The sequence below is a fragment of the Callospermophilus lateralis genome, chromosome 1, assembly GCF_048772815.1.
Source record: "Callospermophilus lateralis isolate mCalLat2 chromosome 1, mCalLat2.hap1, whole genome shotgun sequence".
In the NCBI taxonomy this organism is placed as follows: domain Eukaryota; kingdom Metazoa; phylum Chordata; class Mammalia; order Rodentia; family Sciuridae; genus Callospermophilus; species Callospermophilus lateralis.
The window spans coordinates 179,818,445-179,838,084 of record NC_135305.1 but is presented as its reverse complement, the minus strand read 5'-3'; positions in this window follow the sequence as shown (position 1 = coordinate 179,838,084).

Genomic DNA, 19,640 nt, shown 5'->3' with positions numbered 1-19,640 from the left:
CCTTTATTTTATTTGTTTATTTTATGTGGTGCTGAGGATAGAACCCAGGACCTCACACATGCTAGGTGAACACTCTACCACTGAGTCACAACCCCAGCCCAAGTCTTATTTTTGATTAAAAAAATTAATAAAACCCAGGGCCTTGTGCATGCTAAGTGTATGCTTTACCACAGAGCTACATCCCTGGACCTCATCAGTCTTTTTTGAGAGTCCACCAGAACCAATAACCTGTTCCTCTGGTTTTCCAGAAAGCATAGGTGATCATTGTGGTAACAACATTCTCTATGTATTCTGGCAAACAACAGAAACCAAAGCAAATAAAATGGTACTTGGCAAAGGATACACCTCAATGGAATTTCATGATTGCATGGTTTCCTTTGTTAGAACGATGTACTGTGGAACTAGAAAAGACTAAATGTTTCCCTGTCTTTGCCATAAACCTTAGTGCTATGGTTTAGATCTGTAATGTCCCCTCAAAACTCATGTGTTGAAAGCATGGTCCCCGCTGCAGCAAGTTTCACAGGTGAGGCTTTTAGGCAATCATTGGATCATGAATACTTGGATCTCATCAAGTGGATTAATCCACTGACAACGGAATGGACTACTGGGAGGTGGGACCTAGTTGGAGAAAGTAGGTCAGTGAGGGCATGTTCTGGAAGGATTTATCTTGTCCCCAGGCCCTTCCCCCTGACCCTCTCTCTGCTTCCCAGCTGCTATCAGCTGAGCAGTTTTCCTCTACTGTGCCTCTCTGCCATGAATCCTCTGAAACTGGGAGCCAAAATAAATCTTTCCTCCTATAAGTTGTTCTTGTCAGTTATTTTGATCACAGTGATGAAAAGCTGACTAACACCCTTAGTGATGCTAACATGGTACATTTGGAACCAAAGAGGGGAAGGGATGCGAATTACAATTGGTGAACAGTTAACCTCACAGTTCTCTAGTTACCTCCTAGGTCAAGAGGGTATGAGGATATTATTATATCTGCTCTGAAGGGTTTGGTTGATATCTGGGGAGCTTATCTAACTTCCTTTGTGGGGCTCAGCCAACTTCTAGGCAAAAGATTGAGTTGCATGTGAAAATTCCAATTCCTTTTAATGCCTCTTGTGGTTAAATGGTGAATGCTAAGTCCTGGGAGATGTTAATCAGGTAGAAGATGGGAATGAGTTGGCTCTTGGATTTCTGATCTCTTCCTGAAACTGAGAGACATCATCTATCTTCTATCAAAATGACAGATCACTGTTGGACCAGAAGTTCATATTATGTGCTCATTCTGAGTCAGGTACTGTGCTAAGCAGTTTTAAGAATTATCTCATTTAATCTCTACCATAACTCCTTGATCTAAGTTTCATTTTTCTTGGTGAGGAAATTAATGTTCAGAGAAATTAGGAAACTTGCCTAGGGGTCTTAGTTGTGTTTCCCACAGAAGCTATCCCTGAGAAGTATTCTAGTGCAAGTAATTATTTGGGACATATAGGGAACACTGATAAATGAATGAGGATACAAGATAAGGAAGAGAGGTCAGCCATTAGATGAGGCATTATTAAGTAATTTGCTGCAGTGGTAACTGGAGTTTAATCCCACTAGGAAACGATGGAGAGAGTGGAAAACATCTGCCACATGAGGGGCAAGGGAGGAGGAGTATGTAAACACTAATTTACGTCGTCTTTTTTTTTCTTTTCTTTTTTATTTATTTATTTATTTATTTAAAGAGAGAGAGAGAATTTTTTTTAATATTTATTTTTTAGTTCTCGGCCGACACAACATCTTTGTTTGTATGTGGTACTGAGGATCGAACCCGGGCCGCACGCATGCCAGGCGAGCGCGCTACCACTTGAGCCACATCCCCAGCCCTTTCTTTTATTTTTTAAAGCTTATTTTTATTATTATCTTTTGTTTTATTGTGGTAAAATATGCATGACACAAATTGCCATTTCAACTGTTTTAAAGTTCACCATCATCTACCTCTAGAACTTTCTCTTTGTCCCAGACTGAAACTCTGTACCCATTAAACCACAACTCCTCAATCGCCTTCCTCCAGACCCTGGAGACATCTATTCTGCTTTTATGTTTCTATGAACTTGACTAGCCTGGGTACTTCCTATAAATGATATTATATAGTATTTATTCTATTGTGTCTGGTTTATTTCACTTAGAATAATGTTTCCAAAAGTCATTCACGTTGTCGCATGCATCAGAGTTTCATTCTATTTAAGGTTGATGTCGATGGATACTACTTGCTTTCTCCCCCCACCCCACCCCCCGCATCTTTTGGCTATTTTGAATGACATTGTTGTAAACATTGGTGTATAATAATCTGTTAGCTGTTTTCAAAGGTAGTTAATTTTCTAGTACTACTGTTCAACCCTTTATAAGGGAAGATTAGCTTCCCAAGTTTCAAAAGAATGCCTCAGGCTGTATTGACTGTGGGAAGTTCCTTGGGGAACGCTTAACTGTTTAAGTCAGAAGGCCATTGGCTGGGTATGTATAGCACCTGCTTACCAGGTCCTGACACAAGTAAGTGGAAAAACTAGAATTTGAATCTTGTACCTGTGGCCTCATAACCCACACTTTTCCACACTGAGCTGCCTTTAGTTACAAATGTAATAGTGCTGAGATATGAAGATGAACAAGACATATTTCTTGCCTTCAAGGAGCTATTATGTCAAATCATCTGTCTTGCACAAGGCTCAAGAAAAGACACTGGCATTATTGGTGCAATCAGAAACTCACAGAGCCCTATGAGATGGGATCACAGAGAGCAGATGCATGGTTCCCTTTCTCTTGGCTTCCTGTGGTGAAGCATACTTGGTCCAGGGGCTGTCTTCCAGGATGTGTATTCATTCATGTGATAACCATTAGAGTCATGGGCTCCAGGCCACACCCACTGATGCTAGCTGGCATTTACTATTTGCACAGTTTTGTACTACTGTATCATCTCAGACAGGATTTATTGTCCTTTGAGCCTTGATCTTTATGGCCAAGCATCAGGAGTAGCTATTTATCAGGAAAGAGAGCCTAGGAATGATAAACAGAATACCATATGAAAGGAGTTAAAATGGTTGGTTGTATGCATCCATGTTTGAAAAGACATTTTATAAGTGATTTGTACCTATCTAGAGACCCAACACAAAATATTCTGTATCTATTACCTAGATTAATAATGCAGTAAAAGGAGGAAGAAAGAAATGAGAGATAAATCAGTGAGAAATGCTATCCTATATCTTAACCTTAATGTTAAATATTAGCACTATATTCATGGTAGTTGAATGTATTAGTCAGATATTGCTAGGTATAATAAAATGACAAATGACCTCTACATCTCATCTCAGTGGTTTCCCTCTCTCAGATTGTCTGTGGTTCTGTTCTGGGACCCAGGCTGAAGGAATCTTTCTTGGACAGACCATCCTCATATTGGGGAAGAACATTATGGTTTACCCTCAAGTTGGCTCTCATAACTGTTGTGCGAATGTGGCATCAGTTACATCAGCTTGCATTTTCTTGGTCTAAACAAGTCACAGGGCCAAGTCAAATGTCAGCAGAGCAAGGGTTCTCCTCCTGTAGGAGGGATGGGCCAGCTAGAGAGGGATGGCGAATATTTTGAACAAATGATGCAATTTACTGCATTGTCCAACATTTTAATTTTGTGTGCAAATTTTTTGGCAAACTTTTTAACTAGCCAGTCTTTTCAGACCCATTGCAAGATGTTGATGATTATGAATATTATTTCTATTTTACTCATAAGAAAGAAACAAACCACACTAAGGTTTTAATTTAAGAAAGCAACCCAATGAATCTGTGTTCAATATTGATGATGATGGTGGTGGTTGTACTGAGTACTTAGAGCCTTAGGCATTGCATTAAGCACTTTTTCCAGTCTCTGATTTAATTGTCACTCACTTCATTTTTCTAAAGTAGCCATTGCTACACCTGAGGACATTGTTATTTACTGAGACACTTACTGAGACTCAGAGAAATTCATTAATTTGTTCAAGGTTAAACAGTAAGTGTGAGAGTCAGGACTCAAGTATATGGTATGCTCAATCATTTCACCTTGGTTTATCAAACTTGAATGAGATCCCTTTTAAAGAAAATTTCTCATAGAATCCCAGGGTTGAATATAAATTATTGTTATTTTAATGATGCTTTAATTATATAAACATAAAGCTGGTAAGGCATTTTTTTTTTAAAAAAAAAGCTCTTATGCCTTTATAAAGCTTAAATCAATTTAGAAATTGAGTACACTTCATATTACTAATTCAAATTAACAGCATTAATTTAACTGCATTAACTAAATTGCTGCTTGTAACCAGAATATGAGGCTGATCATTCTGGGCGGGTTCTTTGGCAGTCAGCTGGTCTACCCTGCTGTGCAATGACTCAATTCTCCCACCATCTCCCCAGTATTCAGCTTCTGTGTAACTTCCATTCCTGCTGAGGAACTTGCCTTCCCTTACCTTTCACCCAGTGGGAATGCCTCATTTAGAGTCCCAAGTTCATCTTTTTTTCTTATCTCATTGATCAGAGTGATTCCTCAGGGGTATGGCTTGGAGCTCATAATTGTGCGGCCTGTCTGCTGTGATCATCAAGAATATACTTACATTGTTTGTTTCCATGTTATTGAACTAAAAACAATCGTTAAGTTCTCATGAGATTTGCAGCTTCTTTAAAAAATATGACTGTGGATCTGCTACCCAGCCCCATTTCTCACCCAGTTTGAAGCTAGATATTCTCCTTCTTATATGATACAACACTGTGTCTTTAACAGGACTCTGTCCATCCGAGTCCACATTTTTTATTCTCAGAGAGGACCTCGTCTGTTTCCAATGTCCAGAGTGGCTGGCAGCCTTGTACAGCCTTGCACAATAGAATAAAGAGGCTCTGACCCCTTTCCAAATGGAAGAATTTGAGTGTTTTGAATGTTAGAAACCATAATACAGATTTGTTCTTGAGAAATATTTATTGAATAGATTCAAACCACGTAACCTCATTTTCTTTTTATTTATTTTTCTCTTAGATACAGTTATATTCTGCATTCTTAGACAAGACATTTGCCTCAGTTGATGACTTCATGTACTAATTGATTCTCGTTCACTGTACTCTTATGTCTTCCCCTCCCTGCCTTACTGGGGATTGAACCCAGGGTGCTGTACCACTGAGCAACATCCCCAGCCTTTTTTATTTTTTATTTTGAGACAAGTTTTTGCTAAGTCGCTGAGGCTGGCCTTGAACTTGCAATTCCCCTGCCAGAGGCTTCTGAGTCACTGGGATTATAGGTGTGCACCACTGTGCTTAGCTGTATTTTCAGTTTTCAAAGGATTTTCTGAGTACCATTCAGCTCTGTCCACTTAATTCTTGCTAAAGGCTCAAATGTGACTCCTCCATGGTTATCAGTCATATTCTTGAGAGACCTCAGTTAAGTAATAACATTTATTTTTTTCTTCTTTCCAGAATACGTAGATGAGTGCTTGTTTCTGAAATTTCTACGTTTAAGCCATTCTCTATCTCCTGCTGTTGATTGTGGATTTTTTTTTTTTTTTGCTTAGAAATCATGGCTAAAATTTTTCCTTGTGTATGTGATTATGTGTATATTCTCTTTTAGTAAAAAAGCTATTTAGACATAATCCCCATATATTATTGTAAATGTAGGAAAATTCTGTGTGATTGGATTTTTAGGGGCAAGAGGATACAGTGGTTATTCTTCCACCTTTCTGTCATTTTCTCTGGAACATCTGTTAGTTGACAGATTGAAGATTTTTTAGTGTAAAACCCAATAAATCCTGAATATTCTTTATTTTGTAAGTATGCTACAGCTAAAGCTCTGCCAGTTGACATTTCACGTTTGCAGATTAAAAGAAATGCACAGATGTTTTAAAAACAAATCTAAAAACCTTAGTTATTTTTCTCTTCAGTGCAACCAGTTTAATTTGTTCCATTTATGAGACTTTATGAGGCAACGAATAATGTTGTTATAATCAGCATATTATATTAACCATAACTGTTATTTTAATTCAGTTTAGCATCTCAAGTTAGTTTTTATTTTTACTGCCTATTGTTTGGGTTTTGATATATTTTTAACTTGGAGGTTTAGCTGTGTGCTAGATAATAGTGTGTTTCTTTAGCAAAAGTTTTTAGGTGTTTTCAATTTAATATTTTGAAATTAATTGATAAGATTTGAAATTTAACAATTGGCTAATGAACAGAGCAGTTAATCAATACTTGGGTACTGAGCCCTTCCCTTATAGCATGGAGTATAGTCTTCCTCCTCACCCAAACACTTTGCTACAAAATATGAGCCAAGGTAGCTGAGCATGTAATCATGCTAAATCTGCACACGGAAAACAGTAATTATAAAATGAGTTTGGAGGAACTAAAGGAGAGAGTGGTGATATGTGCATAGGTGTGTTTAACTTACATAGAGCTTTTTGGAGAGTGATGGGAAAGTGTTTTTGAAAATCTCTGTTGAATTGGATTTTTTTATTAATCCATGTCTTTGTGGCATTTAAGGATTAAATTGTTTACTATTGGGACTTTCAGTATCTGTTGATGTACAATAGAGTCGCCTGAAGATCTTTCCAGTTTTTAAAAAATGACCGATGACTTAAGCATTTTAAAATAGTAAATTGAGTTTGATCCAAGATAGTCTGACAAGGCTAAGCTTAGTGAACCAAGAGAATTCCTGAGATAACTTGGAGGTTTAAAACCACTGTGTCATGTTCTGGTAGCCTTGGGCTGATCAAAGTCAGCTCTTATAGAGAACCAGCTGTGAGATGGGCATTGTGCTAAGCAATTTTCTTGTATCATCTCATTTAATATTTCCCAAATTCCTATGAAAGGTACTGCTGTTTTCCCTATTATACAGATGAAAAAAAGTGAGGGTGAGGGAAATGAAGTAATTTGCTTGAGGTTGCACATCAAGAAGTTAGAGAGAGATAACTAACCAGATCTGATTCTGAGGCTTCCCTTTCCTTTTCTCTTCTCTGGCTATAATTACAAAATTGTCACATACCTTTCATGCAAGTCATTTCAATGACATTATGAAAAGATCACAATACTAAAGCACCCGCTTTATTCTTTTCAGTATTCAGGGATTGTTTTGTGTAGCTCCTATGTTCAACCTGGGCCAGAGAAACTTTCCCCTGCACTGGGCCTTATTCCCTAGAGGGTCCACTCTGGCCCCCTTATGACTGGATCTTACCCATGGGAGAAGTCCTCTGGGTTAAGTGCAGATACTCACTTGGAGCCTGTGCCTGGAATTCTAGAGTCCTCTCTGGGTACCCACAGCCTGTGACTTCACTGCCTAAATGATCCCAAGTTGTCGTCCAAGGTCTGCTTGGAAATCTTGGCGGGGTCTCTCTTCCTGAGGGCAAACCCCACTACCAGTGTGCACATTCCCAGGCTAAGGGATACCTATTTGTGAAGTTATAGGCCAGGTGTAAGAGAACTACTGCCTGTGGGTCAAGGTCAGCTATAAAGTTTTGTTGGAATACATCTATGCCCATTAAATCATCCATGGCTGCTTTTGTGCTGAAATTACAGAGTTGGGTACACATGACAGAGAATGAGTGGCTCACAAGACCTGACATATATTATCATTTGTTCTTTTACAGAAAGTATTTCCCATTCTCTGGACTGGATGGAGGTAGCCTAGCATGAAAGCTGCAGAGTTCATGTGTGTGACGCCACAGGGGTTTAGGGGTTGGGAGAAAAGGGTGTTAACTAAGGAGAGGCCTTTCTCTAGCCCCCAGGTTTTGACTAGAACTCTGAAGAGCCTAAGAATTTTAATTCAAAACTCATACCTTACCTTTCTCATCCTTACATTTGTCAAGGTAGGAGTATTGAATGCATTTTATTTATCAGTTTGTTAGCTCACTATATAACTTTAGAAGATAAAGCCAGATGGTACATGGGCCTGTGTTTGTCCTCTTACCCTGGGCCACCACACAATGTTAGACCAAATGTTAAACCACGGGGCACAGTATAGGGGCTTACAGTAGGAGGGAGGAGAGATTCCAACAAGTAATCACACAGATTCATATGAAATCACACACCTGATCAGGATTTAGAACACTGTCAACATCCCCTAACGGCAGACTGATCAGGTGTGTTCACTTTATAAAAATTAATTGATCTGTATAATCAAGATTTACCTTTGTTGTAGATATGTTGTGCTTTAGCTACAAGTTTATAAAATAAATGGAGAATAACTATAGTAAGAAAAAACTCAACTAAAACTCTTGCTCCCAGTTTCATTTATCCAAATTAAACCCCAAATGCTGAAACCCACCTGTCAGCTTAGCGAGAAGTCCCAGGTCTCTCCACCAGGGACCCCCTGCCTTCCCTACTTCTCCTTGTCTCCTCATTCCTCTGGGCCACCCTGCCCAAAGGGAAGAAAATCCCACACAAACCTGTGCACAGCCTGATTGCTTCTTGATGCCACAAGGTGTCGCTGTTGAGGCTGATCTTTCTCACGTGGAAAGATGCTGCAGGTTCCCTCTGGTCCCTAAGGGTATAGTCCTGCAAGGCCCAACCCAGTCTCCGCGCAGCCAAGCTCAGACACAGTGTGCCATGTGTGGTGTAGCACATGCTATCAATGCCCGCATATCTCCTTGGTACTCATGGCCTATGTGGAAACAGGAGGGCTTTCTCTTGGCTTCCTTGTAGTGCAGGGGAGCAGCCCTCAGCCAATGATGAGTTTTTTCTTTGCTTTTTGGCCATGTATCCATGAGGCAGGTCTTACAGTGTTTTTCAGAGCTCCTTCAACAGGACTGAACCAAGTTACACATAGTATTACCTCTCTGAAAAAAAGGCACCCCATATTGATTTCCTTCACTTCTCTGTCTTAGTGACTAATGATCCTCTTTAGTACTTCCTTGGACTGACTGCCTTCTAAATGAGCTACCTGCACTTAATCCTTGCTCCAGTGTCTGCTTGTGGGAAACCCTACCTAGAGTGCATGGATGTCCTCATGAGTTGCAGCCCTGTGCCCAGCATTACATTTCAGTGTATAAGTTCCACACAGCATGCTGTGTCTCTGGAAGCTTCCAGCCTTACTCACATGCTTTGTTCCTATGGGTTTCTCCAAGGCTATCTGGTCACTTGTTTTAAGTTCAGATTGCCAGCCTGGACTCCTTCTTGTCTTGAGTAATTATTTATTTCCAGGAGCTCTAGACCTTTTTAGAAATCACATTCATACCTTCACCTAAATCTCACTTTGAATCGGCATGAGAGACTGGGGCATCCGTGGCTTCTCTCCTGAAACACTCTAGGACACGTGTGTTATAGATTCCTCCAAGGTTTCCATTTTGCACACTAGGAATATGAAGAGGGGCGACCTTGAGTGGGTTATAAAAGGTTTTCTTACACCTTCACCAGAGTACCCATGTTACCTGGTCACCCTACTCTAACCTAAACTAAAGGGCCAATCAGATGACCCTGAACAGGGCAAATAAAGTCAGCTTCATTTATTAAAAAAAAAAAAAAATACAGTGTTTCTCATACCATGATTTTTTTTTTTTTTTTTAAAAACAGCATTATGCTTTGAGAGAATGTAATTGAGGGGCTTAAATTGTGGACTAGACCTTGTAGAAGATCAGTTATCAGATGCTCTGATAAATGATGCATAGGAATTAGCCCTACAAAGAGAACAGCATGTGTGATGGCACAGAAACAGGAAGGGAATTGATGTGTTTGCGCAACAGAGAGATGACCAGTCACAGTTGGTGAAAGAGAAAGCGGCAAGAGGAGGCTGAAACTGTTGGTAGTATCCTGCAGGCCTCTGACCATGGGAAGGATTTTGGTTTTGTCTACAGAGCACTGGAAGCTTTGAAGGGCTTTTAGTGAGGAGGAGAAATACGTTTTGATCACATTTGCATCTTAAAATAGTTTGGTTGATGTTTCAGAAGTCGTGACAGAATAGAGGATATTCAGAGTAGGGAGATCCTTCCCTGAATGCTGAAGTATAGGACATCTTAAGCAAAAGTCATGTTGGTATAATAGGGGGGTGATAGTCAATGTGGGAACAAGGTGTTATGGTTTCGATGTGTGTTATTCCACAAAAGCTTATGTGTGAGATTTTAACCCAACCAGTAGATTAATCCACCAATATGTATCAACTGGGTGGTGACTGTAGGCAGGTAGGTGTAGCTGGAGGAGATAGGTCACTAGGGGTATGCCTCTGGAGGTTTATATTTTGTCCCTAATGAGTGGCACTCTCTCTCTACTTCTTGGTGTCTGTGTCCTGAGCTTCTTTTCTCTGCTGTGATGTTCTGCCTCACCTTGGACCCAGAGCAATGGAGTTGGCCTTTTATGGACTGAGACCTTTGAAACCATGAGCCCCAGATTAACTTTTCCTCCTCTACATTGTTCTTGTTAGGTCTTTTGGTCACAGTGACAGAAAAAAAATGACTAAAACACAAAGAGAACAGATTCAAGGGTGATTTTGGAGATACAATTGGTATAATTTGTTAATCAACTTGAAATGGGTGGTGAAGGAGAATGAATTCTTATTTAAGAACTTTTATGTGGGTAGAAGTGATAATAAATTTAAGTGCCTGTAGGAGCAAGCATGGACAGAGGGCATTGGACTGAATATAAGGTAATAGGGAGTGGAGGGGAGTATGGCAAATAGGAGGGTTCTTGCTTTTTCTTAAAGGGACAGTTCTGGTTGGTTCTAATCTATAGTTACTTTGGAAGAAAGTGGGCCTGACATTTTCAGGCTTACAGATTTTTCAGAAGAAGCCAGAATCTGAGATGTTAATGTAAAATGTCTGTATCTTTCTATGTTGGCAACTGGACCAAAATTCTAAATAACACCATGCTAGCCATATATTGCACATCTGCAGACAGTGTCTGGCTCCTGGGCAGCTGCTTCTTGCTTGAGATCTGATCCGTACCATGTCTTCCTCAGAAAGGTTTTTAGAATTAAATTCTAAAAGGTATTTAGAATTTTAGAATTTAGAACTTATAAAAAGTTGGGGAGGCCTATCAGAAACAATAAGAGATATTTTAAGTTGGCTAAATCTTGGGAGATAATGGTGATCTCAGCTCACACGGTCTGTCAGCAGGGCTCAGGTGATGGGCTGAAGCTGAAATCTGTGGAAACAAACTTAACCTAATTTACAGCAGATAGCAGGAAGTGCTTTTGTCTTAAAATAGACCATTCCAGACCATGATCGTCTGAGCTACTTGAGGTAGATGGGAATCAGGCTCTCTCCAGCTTTTCTTTCCCCTGAGCTACCAGTTGAAGAGTCTTTAAACCTTTTAAGAGAGTGAGTGGATGACATATATTTTATTTATGAATCCATATGCAATTAGAGAAAGCATTCACATAGATTCATAAAACCATCTTTTACTTTGAGTCTTAAGTGGAACTTACCCTTGGATGTCAAATTTTATTCATGAGGCACTTCTAACATGAAAAGGTGTGTGCAACTAATTTCTTTGCTGTTATTTCTTTGATGTTGGCAACATTCATTTCTGTGCACAGTTTGATCTAATTAATAATTTATACTTTTAGTGTTGCATATCATAAATATATACATGACAGGTTGTTTTTTTTTTTTGGAGGGAGGTGGTGCTGGGGATTGAACCCAGGCATGCATAACCACTGAGCCACATCCCCAGCCTTTTAAAAATATTCTATTTAGAGACAGGATCTTGCTGAGTTGCTTAGGGCCTTGCTAAGTTGCTGAGGCTGGCTTTGAACTCCTGACCCTCCTGCCTCAGCCTCCTGAGCAGCTGGGATTATGGATGTGTGCCACCATGCCCAGCACAACAGGTACTTTAAAGAGTTTATAAGGAAGTCTAATGATGGAGCCTTTCTTGGCTCCATAATAGTCTTTCAAACAGAAAGATCTTAACTGCTACTTTATTTCCTGAAATGCATTTATAGTGGACAAGGTTAAATATTTTTCTCTGAAGTCAGTAGTGGGAAGTAGAAGATATATTACATTATTGATAAATAAAGTTGATCTTTTTTGCTCTTTCTCAGAGATTCATTTTAGAGAATAAAAAAAAAACAAAACAGGTAGACGAGAAATTAGGAGACAACAACTAAAAAAACCCTAAGTGTCAAAACAAGTACCTTAAAATATACCAAGGAACTTAAACACAGCTGGGCAGAGGGTGGAGGGTGTGAGCAGCTCAGTGGAACAGGTAAGAATCAGAATGTGCAGGGGGATATGGTGGCCATAGGGACCTACCTTTGGCTGACATTGTCAGCTAAGCCTTTACTTCTTCTATGAAATCAATCATGCTACGTGCAGCAGCTTAAGGGTGAAATGGTCTCAGGAAATCTCCCTGCTCCTTATAAATTGGAGGAAGAAACTCATTTCTAAATGTCTTTGGCCTAGGTTGCTAATTAAACTTCATTTGTCAAGAAGCAGATGTACAGTGATCAAGAAAATTTCCCTTTATAATTTTGGTAGAGTCTAAATTTCATATTTTATTTGATAAGTTCTGTAGAATTGGATATAATCTATCTTGTCCAGAGTGACAGGTGATGGTAGAAGTATCAACTTGTCCCCTCAACTGCTTAACACAGACTGCTAATTCCTGACATTCTGACTTCTTTACTGAGGTTTGAAAAATAAATAAGTAATTATATTTGTTTCTTGACTTAGTGGGTTCAGAACTCCAATCAGTTATTACTTTTCTATTACTTCTTTGTTAAAGACAAATTCTGATTATTGGGGAGTCAATTTCATGTCCCTGTCCTTGAAAGAGTGTCTGGTTTCTGTGACCATCTTCCCCTCAAACCCTTTGTATCTGAGATGAAGAAAGCTCTGTATGAGAAAGTTCATTCTCGGCAATAATTTCCCATAGACCAGAAGCTGTCTTGTCTCAACACTTGGATACAAAACAAAACAAAAATGTTCATTTGTCAAATAAAATTGAGAAAAGTTACATCATGAATGGATCAGTTTGGGGACATTTATAGTACACATTAATATCCTAAATGTTTCTGAAATATCTGGGTGTAAAATCAAGATCTCATCAGCCTTGTTAAAGCATTTACCAAACTATTCAGAAAGTACTGGCTGAAAACAGATGGATTGGTATTTAATAAATAATTCTTAAGATGTAATCACTAAATGTACTATGCTGAAATTGGGATTTGGTAATTCAGGGATTTTGAGTAGCCTCAAGAAATGGTTCCTTTTAGGAACATTGACTGTAAAGAGTGGAGTTAATGGAGGAAAAATAGTTTAGGGTAAGTATGTGAGTATATATTGTTCCTTTCATCCTAACTTATTTTCCCTCTCTGTCTGTCCTTCCTCCCTCCCTCCCTTCCTTCCTTCCTTCCTTCCTTCCTTCCTTCCTTCCTTCTTTCCTTCTTTCCTCTCGAACTGCCCCCCCACCTTTCTTTCTCTAGGGCATTTAACCACTAAGCCATATCCCTGCCTTTTTTATTTAGGGACAGGGTCTTCCTAAGTTGTTTAGGGCCTCTTGTACCACCTCTTTGATCTTATAATTCTATTCGTATAAATTTATCCTAGGGAAGTAATAATAGCTTTATCAATCAGAATATTAATCAAATCTCTTTCTATCACAATATTAATTGTATTTCCACTTAAAAGTGACCTAAGTGGGGCTGGGGATGTGGCTCAAGCGGTAGCGCGCTCGCCTGGCATGTGTGCGGCCCGGGTTCGATCCTCAGCACCACATACAAACAAAGATGTTGTGTCCGCCGAAAACTAAAAAATAAATATTAAAATTCTCTCTCTCTCTCTCTCTCTCTCTCTCTCTCTCTCTCTCTCTATCTCTTTAAAAAAAAAAAAGTGACCTAAGTGTCTCATAATAGGTGATTGGGTAATTAAATGATTAGATAACCTTTTTTTTGAATATTTATTTTTTAGTTATAGTTGGACACAATATCTTTATTTTATTTTTATGTGGTGATGAGGATCGAACCCAGGGCTCCACACATGCTAGGCGAGCACTCTACCGCTGAGCCATAATCCCAGCCCCATTAGATAATCTTTCAATGAAACATTAATTGAATGTTTCATGCCTTTTGCTCTCTAACAAAAATCCCCTGAACTTCAGGGGGTTTAAACTTATTTCCTAGCACTCTGCAGGCCGATTGATGGTTCTGATGTTACTTATAGTGCCAGAGTGTCACTCATGGATCTGATTTCAGGTGGCAGTTGGAGTGGGCTGGAAAGTTCAGGATGGCTTTTCTCACTAGTCTAGTGTCTTAGTGTTGGATGAGGCTCTTTGGTTCTCCTTCATGTGGCCTGTCTCTCCATGTGGTGTCTTATCTCTCAAGTCCCTTCTGTGTGGCTTTTTTCAGCAGGGTAGGTTGGACTTCCTTTCTTCATGGCAGTTGGATTTTAAGAGATGAAATGAGAAACTGCCAGGTTTCTTTAAGGGCTTAGCCCATAAGTAGAGTAGTGTCACATCTGCCACACTGGTTTATGTAAGCAGGTCGCAACCAGTCCAGATTCAAGTAGAAGGGAATAGAATCCTTTTTTGAAGGAAGGAGTCACAAATTTTATAGGAAGGGAAGGATTTTTGGTTGCCATCTTTTGGAGTCTCATGGTAGTCATTAAAAATCATGTCTTAAAGGGGCTGGAGTTGTAGCTCAGCGGTAGAGTGCTTGCCTCATACGTGTGAGGCACTACATTCGATTCCCAGCGCCACATATAAATAAGCAAATAAAAAGGTCCATAATAAAGGTCCATCAACAACTAAAAATATTTTTTTAAAAGTCATGTCTTATAAAAGTGTTGTATTGCATTCATGTTAGGTAGACAAAGGAGATGATGTTAAGAATGAAACATTGAGGAAAAAGGAGAGTACAAGACTTTATATAGAATATAATACCGATATTGTCTAAAATTATAAAAAAGTGTGAACTCTGTAAAGGATTTGGAAGCAACAGCATTAGTTTGTTAACAGAGGTTGTCTATGAGTGACAGGATTGTTTTCATTTTCTCCCTTAATCTTATCTGCATTTTCTAAAATAATTCATTAGTTGCTCAACAATTAAGAACACCATTAGACCAATTACAACTTCTTGACAAATTAAAAAAAAATTAAAAATGTACTATATTCTCAGACCCCAATGCCATAAAAATTTGAACTGCAAATTTTTACCCCCACATTTCTATCCACTTTGACATTTAAATATATCCTTATGGATGATTACTGGGATAGAAAATATTTCAAATGAAAAATAGCAAGCTAGTTACAAATGACAGTAAAGGTTTTATGCATACAGCCCCTGTCCTCACCTGTCTTCTCCCCTTGTATCTAAAGACAGACATTTCTGATTTCAGCCATATGAATATTCTTGTGTCATATCACACATTTATTTGAAAATGTGATTGAAGACAAATGAGTGTTTAATGCAGAAAGGGGAAAGTAAAATAAAGACAAAACTAAAACTAAAACCAAACACAAAGGAAGCAGAAGTTATTAAGGGGAAAGATATACAGATGAAATAGAAAAGAGAATGTAGTAAAATACATCAATAAAATAAAATGTTACACCTTTGACACTCTAAGAGACAAACATTTATCATATTGTTATCAAGAGAAAAAGAAAACTACTAAGGACATTTGGAGTGAGATGGGGACAGAAGAGCAGATGATTTTTAAAATTTTAAGGAAAAGTTATACAAAGCAGTACCAATTAGACGGAAAAATCTAGGTGGAATGGAGTTTCTGAAGAAAAAGAATTTTTACAATGATTGATACATAATAGGCAGCAAACCAAAATAGATCAGTAAACATAGCAAAAAAATGAAGTTAACCAATAACCTAGCCCATTCAGTTTTATGAATGTTTTCTATCAAACATTTCTGAAATAGAAAGGGCTGTACTATGTTAGCTGTTCCAGGCCATATGAGAAATGGAAGCTTCTTCATCCATTGTCATACTAGAATAAATCTGATACTAAACCTAGATAAGGAAAGCCAGAGGAAACTGTGAGCTAGTCTCAACATACATTGCTTTTTAAATAAGGAAATATTATTTCAAACAAGATAATGTTTCTATGCATGTTGTATGTTGTGTGTGTGTGTGTGTGTATGTGTGTGTGTGTGTGTGTGTGTGTGTGTGTGTGTGTGCTTGTTTCCAAAAGGAACACATTCACTTTTTGCTTGTTGGTTCTTGAAGTTCTCCAAAGCCTTGGCCAGCTGACCTAGTGAAATCACTGAGGATTAAATCTGTGTGGGTATAAATTTCATGGCTTTTGTGAGAGGGACCTCAAACAGAGAAATCAGAAATGTCTGTCTTTAGATACAAGGGGAGAAGACAGGTGAGGACAAATGACATTTAGTCACTTTCTAGGAAGATACAATTCTGTAAGTGGTGGCCCAGCCGGGACCTGAATCCCTAGATTCTAAGTGTTGGAAAGGTAACACATACATGTAACTGTGGGAATTATAGAGAAAAAAGATTTATTATAAAAGTATATATCCTTATTATAGAAAATTTAGAGCATTCGGATGTCAAGAAGAAGAAGATGGAAACCTTGGAATCCCACCACTTGTGACATTTTGATATGTGATACTCTAGTCTCCTCTGCTATTGATTATATATATATATATATATATATATATATATATATATATTATATATGTGTGCTTTACAAAAGTGTGAGTGAATCATAGATAGTGTTTTGTAGCCTGCTCTTCCCCTCACTACCTGTGAACATGAACGTCTTCCCATCTCATTGAATATTCATGATAGCGATCATAATATTCCCCTTGTCTCTCTGTCTCATTACTTAATGTAACTAAATTTTTAATGTTGAAACTGTTGATTCTCCCTTTTTAAAATATAGAACAGATTATTCATGCAAAAATATGAGATACAAAATGATTTTTGTGTATTTTCAAGGAAAACAAAATTAAAGTCAGAGCAATGCAAACATTTGAAATGAAGTTCCTTACAAACAGGTATATCATTCTTTTAAAGGTCCTTTTAGGGAAAGGGGAAAGCTTTGTGGAAAATATTTCTTCATCCTCTCTGTGAGGACTATAGGGTGTAAGTGATAGAAACTCCAACTAGAATTGAATGTAGCAAAAAAGAAATTTATGGGCAAATGTATCAGTTTCCCATTGACCCCATAATGCTGTGAAAAAACTGACTACAAAACTTCAGTGTCATAGTAAGGAGCATTGATTTAGTCTGTGAATGTGCGCTACTCAGCTGATCTCATTGGGGCTTGCTTGTGCATCCGTGAGCAGCTGCTGGTTGTCTAGGCAGCTTTGCTGATCTTGGCAGGACTTGCTCGCACATCTTGGGTTTGGTTGGCTGTTGGTTAGGACAGCTTGGCTGTTGTTTTAGTCAGCTTTCTCATCACTATGACCAAGAGACTTGACAAAAACAACAGAGAAGAGAAAAAATTTAATTGGGGCTCATGGTTTCAGAGGTCTCAGTCCATGGAAAGCTGTACTACACAGCTCTGGGCTCAAGGAAGACAGAACATCATGGCTGAAGGATGTGGTGGGGGAAAGCAGCTCAGGACCTGGCAACCAGGAAGCAGGGAGAACTCTGCTCACCAGGGACAAAATATAAAGCCCCAAAGGCACACCTCCAGTGATCCATCTCCTCCAACCACACCCTACATGCCTAAGGTTACCACCCAGTTAATCTGATCAGTAGATGCAGCCACTGATTAGGTTAAGCTCTTCTAACCCAGTCATTTTACTTCTGGACCTTCTTGCGTTGTCTCACACATGAGCTTTTGGGGAACACCTCATCTAAACCATAAGAGCTGTATTTTATGTTTCCCATCTTTTATTAGGGCATGCTCTTATTGTTATGGTAGAGGAAATGAACAAGAAAAAACACGTAAGTGCTACTTCAGGCCCCTGCTTGGTTCACGTATGTTATCATACATATTGGCCCAAACAGGTCACATGATTTGAATTAGAGTCAAATTAGGAGGGTACTGCTAAGAACATGGAATAAAGGGTAAAGTGGAGTCATTAATCTGTCAGTCTACCTGGCATGTATAACTAAAATGGCTTGAAGAGAGATGAAGCTTTAATGACTGCTGGATCTGGAGGATCAAATGATGTCACCTGGCTTGGCTTTACATCTTCAGAGTCTAGTGCTGTTTTATTTTGCACTAGCTTCACTCTCAGGGAGACCATGTCCATATGGAAGCACTTAGAGCTCCATCTTGAAAGCAAGTCATTCCAGCTGCAAAAGAACTTACCTTCCCCAGTTGTTCCAGCTGAAGTCATAGTATGGGGTCTTTTTGGACCAAGGGGCATTACATTTCCACCCCTAAACTAGCTCCCCTCCCTTGTCTGGAGTATGGAATATGTTGATTGCCCAAGTCATGTTCTCACCCCTGGCACCGTCTAGGATGGAATAGGGCAAGTCAACCATACCTAATCCTATGAACTATTAGTAAAGAGATGGAAACAACTTCTCTAAGGAAAATAGAGCTAGAATTACTAGAAAGTATATGTAGAGAAGGGAGAAAAGATGAATGATAGGCAAGTCAAAATAAAAGATGCCCCTTTTATTACTTTTAATGTATTTATCTCATTGAAACACTATCAATAAAAATGACTTATTTCCTACAATACCATTAGTTAGGTAGTATTACCTGCATTTTATTGATTGGAGAGTAGAAGCTTATAACAGATAAATAATTTGCCTAAGTAACTCAAGTAGTCCATTTTAGAGTGATTTCAACCTCAGTTTGTTCCTGTCTGGAATAGGTTCTTTTAATTGTCATAAATCTGAGGAACAGAAGTTCAAGGTTTGTATGTTTTCTCTTATATGTGGAAGCTAGAGAGGAAAAAGGTAAAGAAAGATGGGGGATTGGGGATCTTATGAAAATCAAAGGGAGTTCAGTAGAGGAAAGGGGCAAAGGGTGAGAGGCCGGGAGGGAGGGGCAAGTGCTAGGGAGTGACATTGGTCAAATTATATTGTTATATTGTGTGCATGTATAAATATGTAACAATAAATCCCACCATTATGTACAACTATAATGCACCAATAAAAATGTGGAAAAAAATAAACCTGAGGAAAAAGAAATCATACTAAAAAAATTCCTTAAGCGGAAGAGCAGGAGGCTACAATGTACATTAAGGTCACTTGAGTCCTATTGAAGGAATAATCAGAACCCTGAAGTCCCAGCTAAATAAAGTCTGTGCTAACATAATTGACTCATCATGATAGGGAGCTTCTATTGCTTTTCTGTAGGGGTTATGTGACCAGAAACTCAAACATGGTATATACTCTATTACCCTATTCTATTTTTGTACAGGTGGCAAGTGGTTACTGTGAACATTTACTAGGTTAGCTCACATGGAAAAGAATTCTCAAACGACCAGCCTGGAAGGTGTATATGAAAGGGAAAAGAAAAGACTTTTCCCCTGGTAATAGCATTAGAATCTGAACTTACATATAGATGTCTCATTGGTTGAGCCACTTTTTAGAGATACCTAGTTCTAAGGTGGTCAGTAGGTTCCAATTCATGTGTTGATGCCAGTTAATTAGTGGTAAACCATCTAGAAGGTTGAGCAGAGATTTCTCAACCTAGTGGAAAAGAGGAATGTGATGAGTAGTGCTGTCTATAATGGGTATAGAAGGAGAAAGGATCAATATACTTGTCAAATTTTGACATCTTAGGAAGCAGCAGCTTCTTAGTTATTGGGGTCATGCCCC